The 23,687-nt window shown below is 46.6% G+C and overlaps 1 protein-coding gene across 3 annotated transcripts in view; it reads right to left on the bottom strand.

Moving 5' to 3' along the window:
* Window positions 1-23,687, bottom strand: part of LOC136651950 (SH3 domain-binding protein 4-like) — a 165,428-nt gene that overhangs the window by 74,441 nt on the left and 67,300 nt on the right. The gene's annotated exons all lie outside the window — the stretch shown is intronic.

A 23,687-nucleotide genomic window follows, 5' to 3' on the forward strand; every position in this document is an offset into this window, starting at 1 on the left:
AGGTGGAAAATGTGAAAAAAGATAAATAACATCCAAAAAATGTCAACAGAGATCCATTGAAGTTTTAATGTTGAGTCCTCATGCAGAATAAGCATTTAAGGCATATTAAAAACATTTTAGATTGGGTAATATGATGGGGGGGAGGAAGCCCTCAAGACCTAAGAAGAAGCCTAGGTGCATCTAAGATTCTTTCTCCAGAAACCAGAGTTGAACCGTTTCATCTCCAGTGTCCCTTTTCCAAGGCTCTAACTAAGCACTGGCAATTAAGCCTCAAGGTCAATATCATCATGAGAGCAGCACTTAACAATGATATGATTTAATAAATACATATAGTTTTATGACTATAAGGCTTAATTAAAAAGCAATGTAGTACGGTCCTTATTACAGGTTGAGAATCAAATAGTAAAAAAAAATCTTATAAAGCTGCTTTTGATATCCATTAGTTTCCTTGAATTCAATCACACCTTTTAGGGTTCTATGTCTGAAATACTCAATAATCAAATTCATTACAAGGAGTTTTAATTAAATTCGAAGACGACCAATCCAACCAAACCCCCCTCCCACAGATGCAGCTGAATCCACAGAGCGCACACTGCATCCTAGGGGGGCAGTCACTGAGGTCTCCTCAGGGTAGGAAACTTTTGTTCCCTTGTCTTGGGGAAAGCCTCTGCTTTCCCTATGGGTCTCATTGGTTGTGAACCAGCTATTTTGCTGGAGCAGAACCAAGGAGTGTAATGGTGGCAGCAAGGGAGAGGGATAGGATCCAGCCACATGCATGTGCCACTGATCACACGCACGCCCCCATTCTACTTTCCTCCCTGCCCAGAAACTTCCCAGTTCCTCCTCCTCCCTGCCTCCCATTGCCCAATCCCACTGCCACTCATCTTGTGTTGGCTAACAGAATCTTCTCTGCTGGCAGCTCTGCTGGCACTTGCCAGCAGTAATGACATTCCACCAGCATCCTCCTCCTCTTCCCTCCTCCTTCATCCTCCAGTGGCAGAGGGGTAGGACTGAGGTCTCCCTTTCTTGAATTGAAAGTACCCAATAGCAGAGTGCAAATTCCCCCTTCCTCACCCTTTTCAATCACCACAAGCTTTTTTTTAACTCAAGCTCTAATCACAGATTCTTACTGGAGGGTGGAAAAGGGACAGGAACAGATAGGTGTCAAGAGGCATTGCTCTGGGGCAAGCAACACTCCCTGAGTGTTTACTTGTTGCTCCTATAGAAGTATAGGCATCTGCCAGTCTCTCTGCAGACGCGTGTGGCTCTCTGCAGACGCGTGTGGCTCTCTGCAGACGCGTGTGGCCTCTGGGACACCAAGTGCCTCTGGGAACTAAGTGCCAGGTAAGGCACAAGAGTTTAGCATCTGGGCGAGGAGAAGGCAAGGAGACCTCTGAGTTTTGGAGAAGGAGAGGAGGAGGAGCAGGAGGAGGAGGAGGTAAGTGTACTCATTCTAACGCTTTGTCTTTCTAACTCCCTGTCTTCTAACCTTAACCTTACCTTTAAAGCAACCTTAAATCAAAATTGAAAGTTAGCACCTAAGGGAGGTACATAGGGCTACTCTGAGCAGGAGCAGAGTCCTACTCGTGAGTAAGAGCAGCGTCCTACTCGTGAGTAAGTGCCCAAGGGTCAGGCATTTAAATCAAAATTGAAAGTTAGCTGCACCTAAGGTAGCACTTAATCGAAGGAAGGGAGGAGGATAAAGTGAAAAGCAGGTTTTCTACTTGTTTAAATTAAACCTATACTTAACCCAGGTTAAACCTAATCTAAGTTAGAACATAACCTAAACAGGTCAGTAAATTGGGACACAGGATCTAGAGAGCAATAAATAATTAAACAAACCCAAATAAAAACTAGCTTGAGGTTACAAAAACAGTCCAGCCTAAGAGAACAGAACTAGGAGGGAAAGGACCTAGGAAGGGCCAATTCCCAACCCATTAAGAGCTCCAGTAGGCTAATCCAAGCAGTCCATTCAGGAGCCTGCAGAGTAGGTCACGCCCATCAGCAGCCATTTGCCTTCCTGAGCTTTTGTAAACTCACCTGGGAAGGCCAGCCCCCTTTCAATCAGGAAGGAAGGAGGGGGGAGGGGCCAGCCAGGAGTATAAAGCTAGGCAGGCCATCGCGTGAGGCTCTCTGCAGACGCGTGTGGCCTCTGGGACACCAAGTGCCTCTGGGAACTAAGTGCCAGGTAAGGCACAAGAGTTTAGCATCTGGGCGAGGAGAAGGCAAGGAGACCTCTGAGTTTTGGAGAAGGAGAGGAGGAGGAGCAGGAGGAGGAGGAGGTAAGTGTACTCATTCTAACGCTTTGTCTTTCTAACTCCCTGTCTTCTAACCTTAACCTTACCTTTAAAGCAACCTTAAATCAAAATTGAAAGTTAGCACCTAAGGGAGGTACATAGGGCTACTCTGAGCAGGAGCAGAGTCCTACTCGTGAGTAAGAGCAGCGTCCTACTCGTGAGTAAGTGCCCAAGGGTCAGGCATTTAAATCAAAATTGAAAGTTAGCTGCACCTAAGGTAGCACTTAATCGAAGGAAGGGAGGAGGATAAAGTGAAAAGCAGGTTTTCTACTTGTTTAAATTAAACCTATACTTAACCCAGGTTAAACCTAATCTAAGTTAGAACATAACCTAAACAGGTCAGTAAATTGGGACACAGGATCTAGAGAGCAATAAATAATTAAACAAACCCAAATAAAAACTAGCTTGAGGTTACAAAAACAGTCCAGCCTAAGAGAACAGAACTAGGAGGGAAAGGACCTAGGAAGGGCCAATTCCCAACCCATTAAGAGCTCCAGTAGGCTAATCCAAGCAGTCCATTCAGGAGCCTGCAGAGTAGGTCACGCCCATCAGCAGCCATTTGCCTTCCTGAGCTTTTGTAAACTCACCTGGGAAGGCCAGCCCCCTTTCAATCAGGAAGGAAGGAGGGGGGAGGGGCCAGCCAGGAGTATAAAGCTAGGCAGGCCATCGCGTGAGGCTCTCTGCAGACGCGTGTGGCCTCTGGGACACCAAGTGCCTCTGGGAACTAAGTGCCAGGTAAGGCACAAGAGTTTAGCATCTGGGCGAGGAGAAGGCAAGGAGACCTCTGAGTTTTGGAGAAGGAGAGGAGGAGGAGCAGGAGGAGGAGGAGGTAAGTGTACTCATTCTAACGCTTTGTCTTTCTAACTCCCTGTCTTCTAACCTTAACCTTACCTTTAAAGCAACCTTAAATCAAAATTGAAAGTTAGCACCTAAGGGAGGTACATAGGGCTACTCTGAGCAGGAGCAGAGTCCTACTCGTGAGTAAGAGCAGCGTCCTACTCGTGAGTAAGTGCCCAAGGGTCAGGCATTTAAATCAAAATTGAAAGTTAGCTGCACCTAAGGTAGCACTTAATCGAAGGAAGGGAGGAGGATAAAGTGAAAAGCAGGTTTTCTACTTGTTTAAATTAAACCTATACTTAACCCAGGTTAAACCTAATCTAAGTTAGAACATAACCTAAACAGGTCAGTAAATTGGGACACAGGATCTAGAGAGCAATAAATAATTAAACAAACCCAAATAAAAACTAGCTTGAGGTTACAAAAACAGTCCAGCCTAAGAGAACAGAACTAGGAGGGAAAGGACCTAGGAAGGGCCAATTCCCAACCCATTAAGAGCTCCAGTAGGCTAATCCAAGCAGTCCATTCAGGAGCCTGCAGAGTAGGTCACGCCCATCAGCAGCCATTTGCCTTCCTGAGCTTTTGTAAACTCACCTGGGAAGGCCAGCCCCCTTTCAATCAGGAAGGAAGGAGGGGGGAGGGGCCAGCCAGGAGTATAAAGCTAGGCAGGCCATCGCGTGAGGCTCTCTGCAGACGCGTGTGGCCTCTGGGACACCAAGTGCCTCTGGGAACTAAGTGCCAGGTAAGGCACAAGAGTTTAGCATCTGGGCGAGGAGAAGGCAAGGAGACCTCTGAGTTTTGGAGAAGGAGAGGAGGAGGAGCAGGAGGAGGAGGAGGTAAGTGTACTCATTCTAACGCTTTGTCTTTCTAACTCCCTGTCTTCTAACCTTAACCTTACCTTTAAAGCAACCTTAAATCAAAATTGAAAGTTAGCACCTAAGGGAGGTACATAGGGCTACTCTGAGCAGGAGCAGAGTCCTACTCGTGAGTAAGAGCAGCGTCCTACTCGTGAGTAAGTGCCCAAGGGTCAGGCATTTAAATCAAAATTGAAAGTTAGCTGCACCTAAGGTAGCACTTAATCGAAGGAAGGGAGGAGGATAAAGTGAAAAGCAGGTTTTCTACTTGTTTAAATTAAACCTATACTTAACCCAGGTTAAACCTAATCTAAGTTAGAACATAACCTAAACAGGTCAGTAAATTGGGACACAGGATCTAGAGAGCAATAAATAATTAAACAAACCCAAATAAAAACTAGCTTGAGGTTACAAAAACAGTCCAGCCTAAGAGAACAGAACTAGGAGGGAAAGGACCTAGGAAGGGCCAATTCCCAACCCATTAAGAGCTCCAGTAGGCTAATCCAAGCAGTCCATTCAGGAGCCTGCAGAGTAGGTCACGCCCATCAGCAGCCATTTGCCTTCCTGAGCTTTTGTAAACTCACCTGGGAAGGCCAGCCCCCTTTCAATCAGGAAGGAAGGAGGGGGGAGGGGCCAGCCAGGAGTATAAAGCTAGGCAGGCCATCGCGTGAGGCTCTCTGCAGACGCGTGTGGCCTCTGGGACACCAAGTGCCTCTGGGAACTAAGTGCCAGGTAAGGCACAAGAGTTTAGCATCTGGGCGAGGAGAAGGCAAGGAGACCTCTGAGTTTTGGAGAAGGAGAGGAGGAGGAGCAGGAGGAGGAGGAGGTAAGTGTACTCATTCTAACGCTTTGTCTTTCTAACTCCCTGTCTTCTAACCTTAACCTTACCTTTAAAGCAACCTTAAATCAAAATTGAAAGTTAGCACCTAAGGGAGGTACATAGGGCTACTCTGAGCAGGAGCAGAGTCCTACTCATGAGTAAGAGCAGTGTCCTACTCGTGAGTAAGTGCCCAAGGGTCAGGCATTTAAATCAAAATTGAAAGTTAGCTGCACCTAAGGTAGCACTTAATCGAAGGAAGGGAGGAGGATAAAGTGAAAAGCAGGTTTTCTACTTGTTTAAATTAAACCTATACTTAACCCAGGTTAAACCTAATCTAAGTTAGAACATAACCTAAACAGGTCAGTAAATTGGGACACAGGATCTAGAGAGCAATAAATAATTAAACAAACCCAAATAAAAACTAGCTTGAGGTTACAAAAACAGTCCAGCCTAAGAGAACAGAACTAGGAGGGAAAGGACCTAGGAAGGGCCAATTCCCAACCCATTAAGAGCTCCAGTAGGCTAATCCAAGCAGTCCATTCAGGAGCCTGCAGAGTAGGTCACGCCCATCAGCAGCCATTTGCCTTCCTGAGCTTTTGTAAACTCACCTGGGAAGGCCAGCCCCCTTTCAATCAGGAAGGAAGGAGGGGGGAGGGGCCAGCCAGGAGTATAAAGCTAGGCAGGCCATCGCGTGAGGCTCTCTGCAGACGCGTGTGGCCTCTGGGACACCAAGTGCCTCTGGGAACTAAGTGCCAGGTAAGGCACAAGAGTTTAGCATCTGGGCGAGGAGAAGGCAAGGAGACCTCTGAGTTTTGGAGAAGGAGAGGAGGAGGAGCAGGAGGAGGAGGAGGTAAGTGTACTCATTCTAACGCTTTGTCTTTCTAACTCCCTGTCTTCTAACCTTAACCTTACCTTTAAAGCAACCTTAAATCAAAATTGAAAGTTAGCACCTAAGGGAGGTACATAGGGCTACTCTGAGCAGGAGCAGAGTCCTACTCGTGAGTAAGAGCAGCGTCCTACTCGTGAGTAAGTGCCCAAGGGTCAGGCATTTAAATCAAAATTGAAAGTTAGCTGCACCTAAGGTAGCACTTAATCGAAGGAAGGGAGGAGGATAAAGTGAAAAGCAGGTTTTCTACTTGTTTAAATTAAACCTATACTTAACCCAGGTTAAACCTAATCTAAGTTAGAACATAACCTAAACAGGTCAGTAAATTGGGACACAGGATCTAGAGAGCAATAAATAATTAAACAAACCCAAATAAAAACTAGCTTGAGGTTACAAAAACAGTCCAGCCTAAGAGAACAGAACTAGGAGGGAAAGGACCTAGGAAGGGCCAATTCCCAACCCATTAAGAGCTCCAGTAGGCTAATCCAAGCAGTCCATTCAGGAGCCTGCAGAGTAGGTCACGCCCATCAGCAGCCATTTGCCTTCCTGAGCTTTTGTAAACTCACCTGGGAAGGCCAGCCCCCTTTCAATCAGGAAGGAAGGAGGGGGGAGGGGCCAGCCAGGAGTATAAAGCTAGGCAGGCCATCGCGTGAGGCTCTCTGCAGACGCGTGTGGCCTCTGGGACACCAAGTGCCTCTGGGAACTAAGTGCCAGGTAAGGCACAAGAGTTTAGCATCTGGGCGAGGAGAAGGCAAGGAGACCTCTGAGTTTTGGAGAAGGAGAGGAGGAGGAGCAGGAGGAGGAGGAGGTAAGTGTACTCATTCTAACGCTTTGTCTTTCTAACTCCCTGTCTTCTAACCTTAACCTTACCTTTAAAGCAACCTTAAATCAAAATTGAAAGTTAGCACCTAAGGGAGGTACATAGGGCTACTCTGAGCAGGAGCAGAGTCCTACTCGTGAGTAAGAGCAGCGTCCTACTCGTGAGTAAGTGCCCAAGGGTCAGGCATTTAAATCAAAATTGAAAGTTAGCTGCACCTAAGGTAGCACTTAATCGAAGGAAGGGAGGAGGATAAAGTGAAAAGCAGGTTTTCTACTTGTTTAAATTAAACCTATACTTAACCCAGGTTAAACCTAATCTAAGTTAGAACATAACCTAAACAGGTCAGTAAATTGGGACACAGGATCTAGAGAGCAATAAATAATTAAACAAACCCAAATAAAAACTAGCTTGAGGTTACAAAAACAGTCCAGCCTAAGAGAACAGAACTAGGAGGGAAAGGACCTAGGAAGGGCCAATTCCCAACCCATTAAGAGCTCCAGTAGGCTAATCCAAGCAGTCCATTCAGGAGCCTGCAGAGTAGGTCACGCCCATCAGCAGCCATTTGCCTTCCTGAGCTTTTGTAAACTCACCTGGGAAGGCCAGCCCCCTTTCAATCAGGAAGGAAGGAGGGGGGAGGGGCCAGCCAGGAGTATAAAGCTAGGCAGGCCATCGCGTGAGGCTCTCTGCAGACGCGTGTGGCCTCTGGGACACCAAGTGCCTCTGGGAACTAAGTGCCAGGTAAGGCACAAGAGTTTAGCATCTGGGCGAGGAGAAGGCAAGGAGACCTCTGAGTTTTGGAGAAGGAGAGGAGGAGGAGCAGGAGGAGGAGGAGGTAAGTGTACTCATTCTAACGCTTTGTCTTTCTAACTCCCTGTCTTCTAACCTTAACCTTACCTTTAAAGCAACCTTAAATCAAAATTGAAAGTTAGCACCTAAGGGAGGTACATAGGGCTACTCTGAGCAGGAGCAGAGTCCTACTCGTGAGTAAGAGCAGCGTCCTACTCGTGAGTAAGTGCCCAAGGGTCAGGCATTTAAATCAAAATTGAAAGTTAGCTGCACCTAAGGTAGCACTTAATCGAAGGAAGGGAGGAGGATAAAGTGAAAAGCAGGTTTTCTACTTGTTTAAATTAAACCTATACTTAACCCAGGTTAAACCTAATCTAAGTTAGAACATAACCTAAACAGGTCAGTAAATTGGGACACAGGATCTAGAGAGCAATAAATAATTAAACAAACCCAAATAAAAACTAGCTTGAGGTTACAAAAACAGTCCAGCCTAAGAGAACAGAACTAGGAGGGAAAGGACCTAGGAAGGGCCAATTCCCAACCCATTAAGAGCTCCAGTAGGCTAATCCAAGCAGTCCATTCAGGAGCCTGCAGAGTAGGTCACGCCCATCAGCAGCCATTTGCCTTCCTGAGCTTTTGTAAACTCACCTGGGAAGGCCAGCCCCCTTTCAATCAGGAAGGAAGGAGGGGGGAGGGGCCAGCCAGGAGTATAAAGCTAGGCAGGCCATCGCGTGAGGCTCTCTGCAGACGCGTGTGGCCTCTGGGACACCAAGTGCCTCTGGGAACTAAGTGCCAGGTAAGGCACAAGAGTTTAGCATCTGGGCGAGGAGAAGGCAAGGAGACCTCTGAGTTTTGGAGAAGGAGAGGAGGAGGAGCAGGAGGAGGAGGAGGTAAGTGTACTCATTCTAATGCTTTGTCTTTCTAACTCCCTGTCTTCTAACCTTAACCTTACCTTTAAAGCAACCTTAAATCAAAATTGAAAGTTAGCACCTAAGGGAGGTACATAGGGCTACTCTGAGCAGGAGCAGAGTCCTACTCGTGAGTAAGAGCAGCGTCCTACTCGTGAGTAAGTGCCCAAGGGTCAGGCATTTAAATCAAAATTGAAAGTTAGCTGCACCTAAGGTAGCACTTAATCGAAGGAAGGGAGGAGGATAAAGTGAAAAGCAGGTTTTCTACTTGTTTAAATTAAACCTATACTTAACCCAGGTTAAACCTAATCTAAGTTAGAACATAACCTAAACAGGTCAGTAAATTGGGACACAGGATCTAGAGAGCAATAAATAATTAAACAAACCCAAATAAAAACTAGCTTGAGGTTACAAAAACAGTCCAGCCTAAGAGAACAGAACTAGGAGGGAAAGGACCTAGGAAGGGCCAATTCCCAACCCATTAAGAGCTCCAGTAGGCTAATCCAAGCAGTCCATTCAGGAGCCTGCAGAGTAGGTCACGCCCATCAGCAGCCATTTGCCTTCCTGAGCTTTTGTAAACTCACCTGGGAAGGCCAGCCCCCTTTCAATCAGGAAGGAAGGAGGGGGGAGGGGCCAGCCAGGAGTATAAAGCTAGGCAGGCCATCGCGTGAGGCTCTCTGCAGACGCGTGTGGCCTCTGGGACACCAAGTGCCTCTGGGAACTAAGTGCCAGGTAAGGCACAAGAGTTTAGCATCTGGGCGAGGAGAAGGCAAGGAGACCTCTGAGTTTTGGAGAAGGAGAGGAGGAGGAGCAGGAGGAGGAGGAGGTAAGTGTACTCATTCTAACGCTTTGTCTTTCTAACTCCCTGTCTTCTAACCTTAACCTTACCTTTAAAGCAACCTTAAATCAAAATTGAAAGTTAGCACCTAAGGGAGGTACATAGGGCTACTCTGAGCAGGAGCAGAGTCCTACTCGTGAGTAAGAGCAGCGTCCTACTCGTGAGTAAGTGCCCAAGGGTCAGGCATTTAAATCAAAATTGAAAGTTAGCTGCACCTAAGGTAGCACTTAATCGAAGGAAGGGAGGAGGATAAAGTGAAAAGCAGGTTTTCTACTTGTTTAAATTAAACCTATACTTAACCCAGGTTAAACCTAATCTAAGTTAGAACATAACCTAAACAGGTCAGTAAATTGGGACACAGGATCTAGAGAGCAATAAATAATTAAACAAACCCAAATAAAAACTAGCTTGAGGTTACAAAAACAGTCCAGCCTAAGAGAACAGAACTAGGAGGGAAAGGACCTAGGAAGGGCCAATTCCCAACCCATTAAGAGCTCCAGTAGGCTAATCCAAGCAGTCCATTCAGGAGCCTGCAGAGTAGGTCACGCCCATCAGCAGCCATTTGCCTTCCTGAGCTTTTGTAAACTCACCTGGGAAGGCCAGCCCCCTTTCAATCAGGAAGGAAGGAGGGGGGAGGGGCCAGCCAGGAGTATAAAGCTAGGCAGGCCATCGCGTGAGGCTCTCTGCAGACGCGTGTGGCCTCTGGGACACCAAGTGCCTCTGGGAACTAAGTGCCAGGTAAGGCACAAGAGTTTAGCATCTGGGCGAGGAGAAGGCAAGGAGACCTCTGAGTTTTGGAGAAGGAGAGGAGGAGGAGCAGGAGGAGGAGGAGGTAAGTGTACTCATTCTAACGCTTTGTCTTTCTAACTCCCTGTCTTCTAACCTTAACCTTACCTTTAAAGCAACCTTAAATCAAAATTGAAAGTTAGCACCTAAGGGAGGTACATAGGGCTACTCTGAGCAGGAGCAGAGTCCTACTCGTGAGTAAGAGCAGCGTCCTACTCGTGAGTAAGTGCCCAAGGGTCAGGCATTTAAATCAAAATTGAAAGTTAGCTGCACCTAAGGTAGCACTTAATCGAAGGAAGGGAGGAGGATAAAGTGAAAAGCAGGTTTTCTACTTGTTTAAATTAAACCTATACTTAACCCAGGTTAAACCTAATCTAAGTTAGAACATAACCTAAACAGGTCAGTAAATTGGGACACAGGATCTAGAGAGCAATAAATAATTAAACAAACCCAAATAAAAACTAGCTTGAGGTTACAAAAACAGTCCAGCCTAAGAGAACAGAACTAGGAGGGAAAGGACCTAGGAAGGGCCAATTCCCAACCCATTAAGAGCTCCAGTAGGCTAATCCAAGCAGTCCATTCAGGAGCCTGCAGAGTAGGTCACGCCCATCAGCAGCCATTTGCCTTCCTGAGCTTTTGTAAACTCACCTGGGAAGGCCAGCCCCCTTTCAATCAGGAAGGAAGGAGGGGGGAGGGGCCAGCCAGGAGTATAAAGCTAGGCAGGCCATCGCGTGAGGCTCTCTGCAGACGCGTGTGGCCTCTGGGACACCAAGTGCCTCTGGGAACTAAGTGCCAGGTAAGGCACAAGAGTTTAGCATCTGGGCGAGTTCAGCAGCAGGGCGAGGAGGCCAGGGCCCCATACACTGCCCTTCCTCTTCCCTTGAGAAGAGGGCTGCTATCCAGTGTACGGTTTTTAAAAGGACCCCTAAATAAAGCAACAACAACAACAAAAAAGCTATGCAGTCAGACAGCCAGCAGCAGGGTGGGGGCTATCCAGTGTTCTGCATCGAGTGCCACATGTATGATTATATGCCTCTGGGGCATGTCATGGGTGTGTCCTCGCTGCAAGGAGCTCCAGGCTCTCAGGGAACGCGTCCGCTCCCTTGAAGCCTTGGTGGCCGACCTGGAGAAGCGCAGGCAGCCAGAGGAGGACTGTGGGGAGACTTCCGGGGACGATCAGGCTTCGTCCCAACCTCAGGCGTGCAGCTCCTCGGCTGCCCGGGTGGGAAGTCTCGGGACTGGAGGACGTCATCCTGGAGAGGAGGGAAACAATCCCCTAGGGGGGATCCCTTCTCCAGGGGATGGGCCCGTATCCGAGCGCACTCGGGATACTCCTCGGCGGGAGGGGGGTCGGGGGCTTCTTGTAGTGGGGGATTCGATTATTAGAAACATAGAGAGGGGGGTTTGCGATGGATGTGAGGACCGCATGGTGACTTGCCTGCCTGGTGCGAAGGTTGCGGACATCACTTCTCGTCTAGACAGGCTGGTAGACAGTGCTGGGGGAGAGGTAGCGGCTGTGGTGCATGTCGGCACCAACGATGTGGGCAAGTGTAGCTGGGAGGTCCTGGAGGCCAAATTTAGGCTTTTAGGCAGGAAGCTGAAAGCCAGGACCTCAAAGGTAGCGTTCTCTGAAGTGCTACCTGTTCCACGTGCAGGGCCAGCTAGGCAGGCGGAGATCAGGGGTCTCAATGCGTGGATGAGACGGTGGTGTATGGAGGAGGGGTTTAGATTCGTTAGGCACTGGGGAACGTTTTGGGACAAGCGGGGCCTGTACAAGAGGGACGGGCTCCATTTGAACCAGAATGGAACCAGACTGCTGGCGCATAACATTAAAAAGGTGGCAGAGCAGCTTTTAAACTGATCCCTGGGGGAAGGCCGACAGGAGCCGAGGGGCATCCGGTTCGGGACTCCTCATCCCTATGGGATGAGGATGGGGAGGTTAGAGAACAACAAGACAAAGGCAGGGTGGGAGAAGAAATTGGGAAAGTTAGGGAGATGGGATGTGATAGACGGTTTGGCACAATGAGAGGATGCGGGGACAAAGGAGCGAATAAGCAGCCCATCCTGGGGCATTCCGTGTATAAATGCTTTTATGTGAATGCCCGAAGTCTACGAGCAAAGGTGGGAGAACTGGAATGTCTGGTGACAAGGGAAAATATTGACATAGTGGGCATAACGGAAACCTGGTGGAATGCGGAGAATCAGTGGGATACCGCAATCCCGGGCTATAAACTCTACAGGAGGGACAGGCAGGGGCGTGTTGGAGGTGGGGTGGCCCTTTATGTTAAGGAAGGGATAGAATCCAGCAAAGTAGAGATTGAAGGTGGGTCCGACTCCACCGTAGAATCTCTGTGGGTTAAATTACCAGGCTTGTGCAGCGATGTAATACTGGGGGCGTGCTATCGTCCTCCAGACCAGAAATCTGATGGGGACCTTGAAATGAGGAAACAGATCAGGGAGGTGACAAGGAAGGACAGGGTTGTAATCATGGGGGACTTCAATTATCCTCATATTGACTGGGTCAATTTGTGTTCTGGTCACAATAAGGAAACCGGATTTCTTGACGTGCTGAATGACTGTGGCTTAGATCAGCTAGTCACGGAGCCCACCAGAGGACAGGTGACTCTGGATTTAATTTTGTGCGGTACGCAGGACCTGGTTAGAGATGTAAACGTTACTGAGCCATTGGGGAACAGTGATCATGCTGCGATCCGTTTTGACGTGCATGTTGGGGGAAGAATACCGGGCAAATCTCTAACAAAAACCCTTGACTTCCGACGGGCGGACTTCCCTCAAATGAGGAGGCTGGTTAGAAGGAGGTTGAAAGGGAGGGTAAAAAGAGTCCAGTCTCTCCAGAGTGCATGGAGGCTGCTTAAAACAACAGTAATAGAGGCCCAGCAGAGGTGTATACCGCAAAGAAAGAAGGGTTCCACTAAATCCAGGAGAGTGCCCGCATGGCTAACCAGCCAAGTTAGAGAGGCTGTGAAGGGCAAGGAAGCTTCCTTCCGTAAATGGAAGTCTTGCCCTAATGAAGAGAATAAAAAGGAACATAAACTGTGGCAAAAGAAATGTAAGAAGGTGATAGGGGAGGCCAAGCGAGACTATGAGGAACGCATGGCCAGCAACATTAAGGGGAATAATAAAAGCTTCTTCAAATATGTTAGAAGCAGGAAACCCGCCAGAGAAGCGGTTGGCCCTCTGGATGGTGAGGGAGGGAAAGGGGAGATAAAAGGAGACTTAGAGATGGCAGAGAAATTGAATGAGTTCTTTGCATCTGTCTTCACGGCAGAAGACCTCGGGCAGATACCGCTACCCGAACGGCCCCTCCTAACCGAGGAGTTAAGTCAGATAGAGGTTAAAAGAGAAGATGTTTCAGACCTCATTGATAAATTAAAGATCAATAAGTCACCGGGCCCTGATGGCATACACCCAAGGGTTATTAAGGAATTGAAGAATGAAGTTGCAGATCTCTTGACTAAGGTATGCAACTTGTCCCTCAAAACGGCCACAGTGCCAGAAGATTGGAGGATAGCAAATGTCACGCCTATTTTTAAAAAGGGAAAGAGGGGGGACCCGGGAAACTATAGGCCGGTCAGCCTAACATCCATACCGGGTAAGATGGTGGAATGCCTCATCAAAGATAGGATCTCAAAACACATAGACAAACAGGCCTTGCTGAGGGAGAGTCAGCATGGCTTCTGTAAGGGTAAGTCTTGCCTCACAAACCTTATAGAATTCTTTGAAAAGGTCAACAGGCATGTGGATGCGGGAGAACCCGTGGACATTATATATCTGGACTTTCAGAAGGCGTTTGACACGGTCCCTCACCAAAGGCTACTGAAAAAACTCCACAGTCAGGGAATTAGAGGACAGGTCCTCTCGTGGATTGAGAACTGGTTGGAGGCCAGGAAGCAGAGAGTGGGTGTCAGTGGGCAATTTTCACAATGGAGAGAGGTGAAAAGCGGTGTGCCCCAAGGATCTGTCCTGGGACCGGTGCTTTTCAACCTCTTCATAAATGACCTGGAGACAGGGTTGAGCAGTGAAGTGGCTAAGTTTGCAGACGACACCAAACTTTTCCGAGTGGTAAAGACCAGAAGTGATTGTGAGGAGCTCCAGAAGGATCTCTCCAGACTGGCAGAATGGGCAGCAAAATGGCAGATGCGCTTCAATGTCAGTAAGTGTAAAGTCATGCATATTGGGGCAAAAAATCAAAACTTTAGATATAGGCTGATGGGTTCTGAGCTGTCTGTGACAGATCAGGAGAGAGATCTTGGGGTGGTGGTGGACAGGTCGATGAAAGTGTCGACCCAATGTGCGGCGGCAGTGAAGAAGGCCAATTCTATGCTTGGGATCATTAGGAAGGGTATTGAGAACAAAACGGTTAGTATTATAATGCCGTTGTACAAATGGATGGTAAGGCCACACCTGGAGTATTGTGTCCAGTTCTGGTCGCCGCATCTCAAAAAAGACATAGTGGAAATGGAAAAGGTGCAAAAGAGAGCGACTAAGATGATTACGGGGCTGGGGCACCTTCCTTATGAGGAAAGGCTACGGCGTTTGGGCCTCTTCAGCCTAGAAAAGAGACGCTTGAGGGGGGACATGATTGAGACATACAAAATTATGCAGGGGATGGACAGAGTGGATAGGGAGATGCTCTTTACACTCTCACATAATACCAGAACCAGGGGACATCCACTAAAATTGAGTGTTGGGCGGGTTAGGACAGACAAAAGAAAATATTTCTTTACTCAGCGCGTGGTCGGTCTGTGGAACTCCTTGCCACAGGATGTGGTGCTGGCGTCTAGCCTAGACGCCTTTAAAAGGGGATTGGACGAGTTTCTGGAGGAAAAATCCATTATGGGGTACAAGCCATGATGTGTATGCGCAACCTCCTGATTTTAGGAATGGGTTAAGTCAGAATGCCAGATGTAGGGGAGAGCACCAGGATGAGGTCTCTTGTTATCTGGTGTGCTCCCTGGGGCATTTGGTGGGCCGCTGTGAGATACAGGAAGCTGGACTAGATGGGCCTATGGCCTGATCCAGTGGGGCTGTTCTTATGTTCTTATGTTCTTATGTATGTCAGATCACTGGTCCACGGAGAACAGCATTGTCTCCTCTGAAGATTGTCTCCTCTGACTCTTTCCCAGTCCTGCTATGTAAGATCCTTTTAACTGGATATTTCGAGGATTAAAGTCTCATGGCTTCTTTGAGAGTCTCAGGCTAGACCAGGGGTGCTCACACTTTTTTGGCTCGAGAGCTACTTTGAAACCCAGCAAGGCCCGGAGATCTACCAGAGTTTTTTTACAATGTTCGCGCCATCATAACATATAACATTTATGTGTACAATGTATGTTGGTGTACCTTGCATAACCGCATGAGCCAATATTGCACAACACAACATAATTAACTATAAACATTTTTTGTAATTACTTGAGTTTACTTTGATGACTTGCACTGAAGTGAATCAGCCAAGGATGCATAGCCCAGACAGTAGCTGCTGACAGCCAGCTTCAAGCACACTTCCAAATGTTCATCAGTCATGATGGAACGGTACTTGGACTTAAAGATCTTCATGTAGGAAAAGGCTGACTCACATAAATAAGTGGAGCCCTTCCTGCCTCAGGTGGTCTTATATCCCTGAGGGCCCTATTGCCTTCAAGTGGCTGCAGCTGTGCAGCACACTCTGCTGGATGCCCAGGCCTTACCCTTAAAGGGGCCACTGCTGACACCACAGCCTACCTCCTCACCAGATCTTCCTCGATTCCAATACAAGTGGGGAGGGGGAGCAGATCTCTATACAGACCAGTGCAAAAACAGGGGAAAGGTGTGGGGGAGGGAAGATCTCTATATAGACATCACAGCAAGACCAGTGCAAAACCCCTTGCACACAGAACCAACAGATGGAAGTTGGGGGGGCCAGATCTCCATACATACCAGTGCAAAAACAGGGGAAAGGTAAGTCATCCCCAGGAGAGTCAACGGGGCTCACTCCCAGGGATGCGTGGACAGGAGAGAAGCCTGCCAGCAGCTCCTCTCCAGGTCTACTCATGAGTCACCCCAGTAGAGTCAATGGGGCTCACTCCCAGGGATGCATGGACAGGAGCTCACTCCCAGGGCGGGGCTCACTCCCAGGGATGCTTCACTCCCAGGGTGGGGCTCACTCCAGGGCAGGGCTCACTCCCAGGAATGCATGGACGGGAGAGAAGCCTGTGATCTACTCATTTTGCCTGGCGATCGACTGGTAGATCGGGATCGACTTATTGAGCACCCCTGGGCTAGACCATTCTGAAACTAGCAGTGGCCTACAGTCAGAGACTATTCAATGACCCATTCCTGCACCTCCTCTTTGTTTTGCTTGGTTAGAAAATGTCCCCAGCTTGTCCTCTTGGGTTCTTGTTCTTTCTAAGTGAATGAATCTGAATCAAAGAGAGTCTGATCACTCACTTTTGGGTCATTTTATGTCAAATCTATAAAATGTGGTACATGGGGGGGGGTTATATCATAGACATGGATTTTGTTGACATTTTGCAGAGATTATACATGTGAAACTCTATCTAGAGTCAAAATTAAATGAAAATCTACTACTGAGGGAAGGAACACACCCCTCTTAAAACTTCTTAACATTTCTGGTAAAACATCTGCTCATGTTTATTTATTTTTGCTAAGAAAGGAAATATACTCTACCTACATACTTATGGCCCAATCCTATTTGGACCTTGTACTGTGCTGTAAATGTCCTCTTTTTCCCCAACACATGTGCAGTCTAGACAATTTGGTTACTGGCCGGCATTTCTGGGAGCTAGGCAGGATTTCACTCTGGAAGAGGTGAAGTCATGGTGAACTCTTAGGAAAGGTCACACCAATTAAAGGCCAGGAAGAGGAAGAGGAAGGAAGGCTGTAGTGCCATGAGGTGTCTTTTCTCTTGCAAATCTGGGTGCCCTATTCTGATAGTATTTTGCTGCAAGCACTGATTCAGATAATCTTTACAATTTAATAAAGATCCTGCAGTAAGAAAAAGGCAAGGCTAAGAATGGGCTCAGTCGATTGGAAGAAGAGACTGTGTGAGGGTTGGCTATGATTTCTAGTCTTTCTTCAGCTTCAGCACTGCCTGTGTCAGCATCTCAAGCTCCCACTGCCTGGCTCTAGCAGTGCAGGGAAAAAACATGGAGGTGTTGGATGGCCTCCTCTCAGAAGACCTCAAGATCCTGGGAAAATATTTTGCTGACTGGAGGTTAATAGCCAGTATCAGCAAAACAATGACTACATGCTTTCACCTTAACAATAAATTAGCTAATGCAACCCCAAAGGTTTATCTAAATAACAACCTATTTCCTTACAATCCTCATCCAAAATATCTTGGAGTAACTTTGGACCGGACTCTCTCTGATAAGTCACACCTCGAGAACACATCCGCAAAAATCAATACCAGGAACAACATACTCCAGAAATTAAGAGGAACAAGATGGGGAGCTTCAGCCACTACTCTCAGAACATCAGCATTAGGATTGATTTACTCCGCAGCAGAATACTGCGCTCCAGTATGGCTTAACAGCTGTCATACTAGCAAGATTGATGCCAGATCAATCCCAGATCAAAACCATGAGGATCATAAGCAGTTGTATAAGACCCACTCTTGTCTGTTGGCTCCCCTTGTCTGTTGGTCCCCTACGGAGACAAGAGGCTTTAATGAAAGAATATAGAAAAATCATCAACAACCCACTTTTACCAGTACATGCCAATCTTTCTCATCTATCAATCGGTAGGCTTAAATTCAGGAAGACTTCTCTGGCACTTGCACAACATCTGCACAACAATTTTAACATCAATGCCCAATAGAAGGCTAAATGGGCAGTCGAACGCCCAGAAACAGGTAGTTATATAGACAATCCTACCCTTAAGGTGCCAGGTTTCGACTTACCTCGCCAGCCCTGGAAAGCTTTGAACAGGATCCATACCCTACATGGTGTTAGTCAGGACTCAGTGTTTAAATGGGGGCTAGTATCGACCCAACAGTGTGATTGCGGGTTCTCCCACCAAACCATGTACCACATTGTGTCTGACTGCAAACTGAGGGCGTTTACTGGCCCATGGTCTGATTTTTCAATCAAGGTAACTCTGTCCTTGAATGGCTGGACAAATTGGACACTGACATTTGATCTAGTCTAAGTGATATATAAGTCCATGTATTATATGCCATACGCTAAATAAAACTGCCTGGCTCCAGACAGCCCCAACCAGGAGCCTATCCACACAGCTATGTGCTGCCCTAAAACTACTGTCAAAGATTTTGTCATCATGTAGGCCAGTTAAAGACCTTCCGCGGGCCATATATGGCCCATAGGCCTTATGTTTGATGTATCTCTCTCTCTCTCTCTCTCTCTCTCTCTCACCCCAGCACTGTCTGTTCTAGTGGCTGTCTGCTGGTATTCCTTTGCATCTTTTTAGACTGTGAGCCCTTTTGGGACAGGGACCCATTAGATATTTGATTTTCTCTGTAAACCGCTTTGTGAACTTTTTGTTGAAAAGCGGTATATAAATACTGTTGTTGTTGTTGTTGTTGTGCTGGGTGCATATACTTGAATTTGCACCAATAAAATGTGCGTATGATGTGTCCTGACTGTATACGTCCCTCCCCAATTTAACATCAATTGCTTATTATTTGCATTTGTAGCCCCTCCCCTTTTCATCCTGAAAAGTACCCTAACTATTTGGGTTGTTAGAAAAGGGTGCCCTGAGTATACCAGCAGTGAAAATAAATGAACGGGAACTACAGAAATCTAATAATAATAATAATAATAATAATAATAATAATAAAACTTTATTTCTATCCCGCCCTTCTCCCCAAAGGGACCCAGGGCAGCTAACAACATATAAAACAGATTAAAACATAATTTCACAAACAGATAAAAACACATTAAAAAACACATTAGCAGAACCCATAAAAACAGTAGTCAGATAAAAGTCAGAATAAAAGAGCATAAAACAGCAGTACTTAGAGGAATCAAGCCTGTAAAAAGCAACTAAAAGATGTATAAAAGATAATAAAAAGGCCATGAAGTCAGAAGGCTTGATTAAACAACAAGGTCTTCAGGCCTCGCCGAAAAGTCTCCAGAGAGGGAGCCATTCTCAAGTCAAGGGGAAGGGAGTTCCACAATGTTGGTGCCACTACTGAGAAGGCCCTATTTCTTGCCACCGCCCCACGTACCTCCTTAGGCGGCGGCACTTTTAAAAAGGCCTTCTCTGATGACCTGAGAGGACGAGCCGGATTGTACGGGAGTAGGCGATCTCTAAGATAGCCTGGCCCAGAGCAGTATAGGGTTTTAAAGGTCAAAACCAGCACCTTGAATTGGGCCCGGAAGCGAATGGGCAGCCAATGTAGCCCCCGGAGAAGCGGACTGACAGAGTCAAACCGCCTACCTCCAGTGACCACACAGGCCGCTCCATTCTGCACTAATTGCAGTTTCTGAACCGTCTTCAGGGGCAGCCCCACATATAGCGCGTTACAATAATCTAACCTCGATGTCACCGTAGCATGGATCACCGTGGCCAGGTCTGCACGATCCAAGTACGGCCGCAGCTGGCGCACTAGCCGAAGCTGAGTGAAGGCCCCACTAGCCACAGCCGCCACCTGGGAATCCAGGAGCAGCTGCGAATCCAGGTGGACCCCCAAGCTGCGGACCTGCTCCTTCAGAGGGAGTGCAACCTCATTCAGAGCAAGTCGATAATCCAGCACCTGCATCGAGGATTTCTGAACCAGGAGAGCCTCTGTCTTGTCCGGATTTAATTTCAGCTTGTTAGCCTCCTAACGGCAGCCCCTAATGGTGCCTGCTTCCCTGTTTTGTTGACTTGTCTCATGCGAACAACATTCCACATGCCAGGGTGCCATCTCTATGATATTACCCCTATCATGCTGGCTGGCTAGAAAGACGCAGAATTGGCTGAACACATAAAGCTGCCTTCTGCTGAGTCAGACTCTGGACCAACAAGCTCAATACTGCCTACACTGACTGACTGCAGCTCTTTATATTATATATGCATACATCCCTTTATATTGAAGAAAGCACCACCACTATTTTTACATTTATTCATTATTTCTTTATTAACTTCTTCATGAACCTCAACTATGACTTCGCTCAAACTAAATGGACTTAGGGCCAAACCTATCCAATTTTCTAGTGCTGGTGCAGTTGTACCAACAAGGCTTGTGCTGCATCCTGCAGTAGGGGAGCGTTATGGAGGCCTCCTCCAGGTAAGGGAACATTTGTTCCCTTTCCTCAGGGCTGCATTGTGGCTGCACCGGCACTGGAAAGTTGGATAGGATTGGGCCCCAAATTCTCAAACTTGCCCTCACTCAGGCAGCCCACCCTTTCATTTTCTTTCAGTGTTTTCTTTACCTCTCTTTTCATTCAGTTTATGTACAAGGGTGACCCAAAAAATACAGAACCCACAAATCTTTGAATAAAACTGTCAATTTCAATTTTTCATCTTTTTTCTTTCTGGGTATACAAGTCGACTTTGTGCATGAAATATTGGAACAATAATCTTCCCCAATATGTCTTGGTCAACCAAGGAAAAGACATTTCTTGAAATTTACTGGACCTTTGTAGGATTTAAAAAAATCTTTATGGGTTCTGTTTTTTGGGGGTCACCCTGTACTATCAACAACCGGTGACAGACAATCCACTGTGGCAATCCCTGCAGCAAAGAGACCTGCTCAAAAGCCTCCCAATCACCCCAAAGCCTAGTCCCCTGCACCATGAAACACACAGCATATTAAACTGTCAAATAATATTTATGTGTATTTAACATATACACATCTAAGGCAGGGTTTCTCAAACTGTGGGTCACAGCGCACTTGGTGATTGTTGGTGGATCCTGAAGCTTTAGCTCAGCCATTTTCAACCACTGTGCCATGGCACACTGGTGTGCCGTGAGTGATCCACAGGTGTGCCACAGGAATTTGAGGGAAGGTCATTTATTAGTAGGGCCAATAAGGATGTGAGACGCCTACTGGCAGCATGGTGTGCCTTGGCAATTATAAAAACCTGATGGTGTGCCTTGACAGTTTTAGTGTGCTATGAAATGAAAAAGGTTGAAAATTGCTGCTTTAGCTGATAGCTGAGAAGAAAATGCATGGAGCCCTATGAAAGTGAAACTGAGCCATATTGTGCATTTACTCACGAGAAGGCAAACATGCCTTAGTTCCTTGTAAAGGGCAGGCCAAGAGGAATCCAACCACCAGAATGGTCCCAATCTGATGAATGCAGCCCCCCCCAAAACACCCGAGAAGGACGTTCCTCCCTTCAAGCTGACAAATTTATTGAGCCCTATGGAAAGCAAAACTAAGCATCATGTTTGCATTTACTCACAAGTAAACAAATGTGACTTGGCTGATGTTGAAGGGGAATGCAAGGCTAAAAGAATGGGACCATCTGATGAAAGTGGAGCTCAACAAATGCTCCAGAAGATAGTTACTCCCCCCCCCCCACTAAAAAAAAGGATAAAAACAGACTTCACAGGTAAGGTTAATTTTTTTTTCCTTTTTTAGACTTGTAAAGCCAGGTGGGTCTTGATAGTTGAAATTCCTCCCCCCCCCCCCCAGGGTAATTTCCTCTCCTCTAGTGCAGGGGTCTCCAAACTTTTTGGCCAGAGGGCCACATGAAATATCTGGCATGGTGTGGAGGGCCGGAAAAAAAAATAGAGATGGAACTTAGATGAGTGAATAAATGAATGAATTGGCTCATTCATTCAATCTCTCTGGCCCTCAGAACACCCTTAAGACACAATCAGAGCACACTTCTGGTCATGTTCAGTTGAGCGGCCCAGAGGCTTTCAGGGGACAAGAAGTTGGCCACTGGCCGGAAAGAGGCTTGCTGCGGGCCGCATCTGGCCCCCAGGCCGGGGTTTAGAGACCCCTACTCTAGGGTTTTAATGCTGTTTAAAGGGAAGCTTTGAATCTCAATTTAGCCCAAACAAAAAACATGCTGAATTGAAAACAGATTTAATTCCAAATCATACTAAACTGGTTTAAATATAAGAACTTAAATTGAACTGAAAATTGAATAGGACTTAAAATCTTACTGATTTTTTTTTTGGGGGGGGGGGTTGAGATTATTGCAGGCAGGCTACAGAGATCATTCACATGGTGAAACAGAGTTGGCTTCCCCTTCCCATCTTCCCTTGTTTGTTTTACTTTAATTATTTACAATTATTTACTTATTTTAATTTAATTGATGATGTCACTTCCGGCCATGACATCATTTCCAGTGGGTCCCAGACAGATTGTCATTCTAAAAGTAGGTCCTGAGGTAAAAAGTTTGAGAACCACTGATCTAAGGCTTTTGTGGTTGGTACTATTACTGTTGCAGTAAGAACTGTTTGGGTTTATTGGCCATGGTCTATGAAGATTTTCATTTCCTAACATTTTGCCTACAACTATGGCATTTTCAAAAGCCCAACAATTCTTACTGCAACACTAATACGTATATATTTATTTGATTACCATATACCATCTAATATTTATTCACCATTCTGAACCAGAGCCATAGGTTAACACTGACTTTCCATAAAGTAAATGCTAAACTTAGGACTCACTACATTTCTGACAGGAATTCATAGTGTTGGGGGAAAAAAATAGATTCCAAAAAGTTTATACTTATTACATTCTTGGCATGTTTTGCTTTCCATTTTAAAAAAACACCTCAATAATCTTTTCAGATAAGTAAAGAAAAACAGGTATGACAGGTATGTTATGTTATGGTGAAGCAGGAAAGGGAAATTAAGTTCAGGGAGCAAAAGTTTGGTTTTTATGAAGCCTGGAGCTCAGAAGTTATTCAAGCAAGGATTTTCTTTTAAATCGGTATCCATAGACTGCCCCATACAAGGTGAGCAAGAAATAAGGCTACTGATAAATTTTTTTATAACCAGATATTTATCGTACTTTGTGTGCACAAAAACTTGCTTTATGAGAAAAGTCTTTGGCATCAGCAGCATTATTCAGCACATCTAATTACAACATCTAATTTCATTTTTAAAGATAGCACTTTTGTGTGAAGTTCCTAGTAACTCAAACACCTTCGATCCAATTTCATATTTCCTCTGCAAAACTTCAGAAGACATCGCAAAGGACCTCATTGTCTCCGTTATCTTCATTGTTGCCATATACTGAATGGAAAGCCAGAATCATGAAGAGCTCCCAAGAGTCACTTCAAGGCAAAGTTGTAACCTAGACATTGACACAGAAGGCCAACTCTCAGTGGCAAAGGAAGATCTACGCACCATCTCATTTCCAATTCAAGAGTCCCAAGCAACTCTAGTTATGCCATTTCTGCCCAATGTTGCATATATGCAACATGCATATATGTATGCAGGGGTCCACTGGACTCGCAGGTGCTCCTGGATTCCCAGGTGGCAGCGATGGCTAGGGGGGCCTTTGCTTGGCTTCGGCTGGTGTGCCAGCTGCGGCCATACTTGGATCATGCAGACCTGGCCACGGTGATCCATGCCACAGTGACATCAAGGTTAGATTATTGTAACGCGCTCTATGTGGGGCTGGCCTTGAAGACGGTTTGGAAACTGCAATTAGTGCAGAATGCGGCGGCCTGTGTGGTTACTGGAGGTAGGCGGTTTGACTCTGTCAGTTCGCTTCTCCGGCGGCTGCATTGGCTGCCCATTCGTTTCTGGGCCCAATTCAAGGTGCTGGTTTTGACCTTTAAAGCCCTATACTGCTCTGGGCCAGGGTATCTTAGAGATCGCCTACTCCCGTACAATCCGGCTCATCCTCTCAGGTCATCAGAGAAGGCCTTTTTACAAGTGCCACCGCCTAGGGAGGTATGTGGGGCGGCGGCAAGAAATA

Source organism: Tiliqua scincoides, chromosome 1 (genome assembly GCF_035046505.1).
Source record: "Tiliqua scincoides isolate rTilSci1 chromosome 1, rTilSci1.hap2, whole genome shotgun sequence".
Classification (NCBI taxonomy): domain Eukaryota; kingdom Metazoa; phylum Chordata; class Lepidosauria; order Squamata; family Scincidae; genus Tiliqua; species Tiliqua scincoides.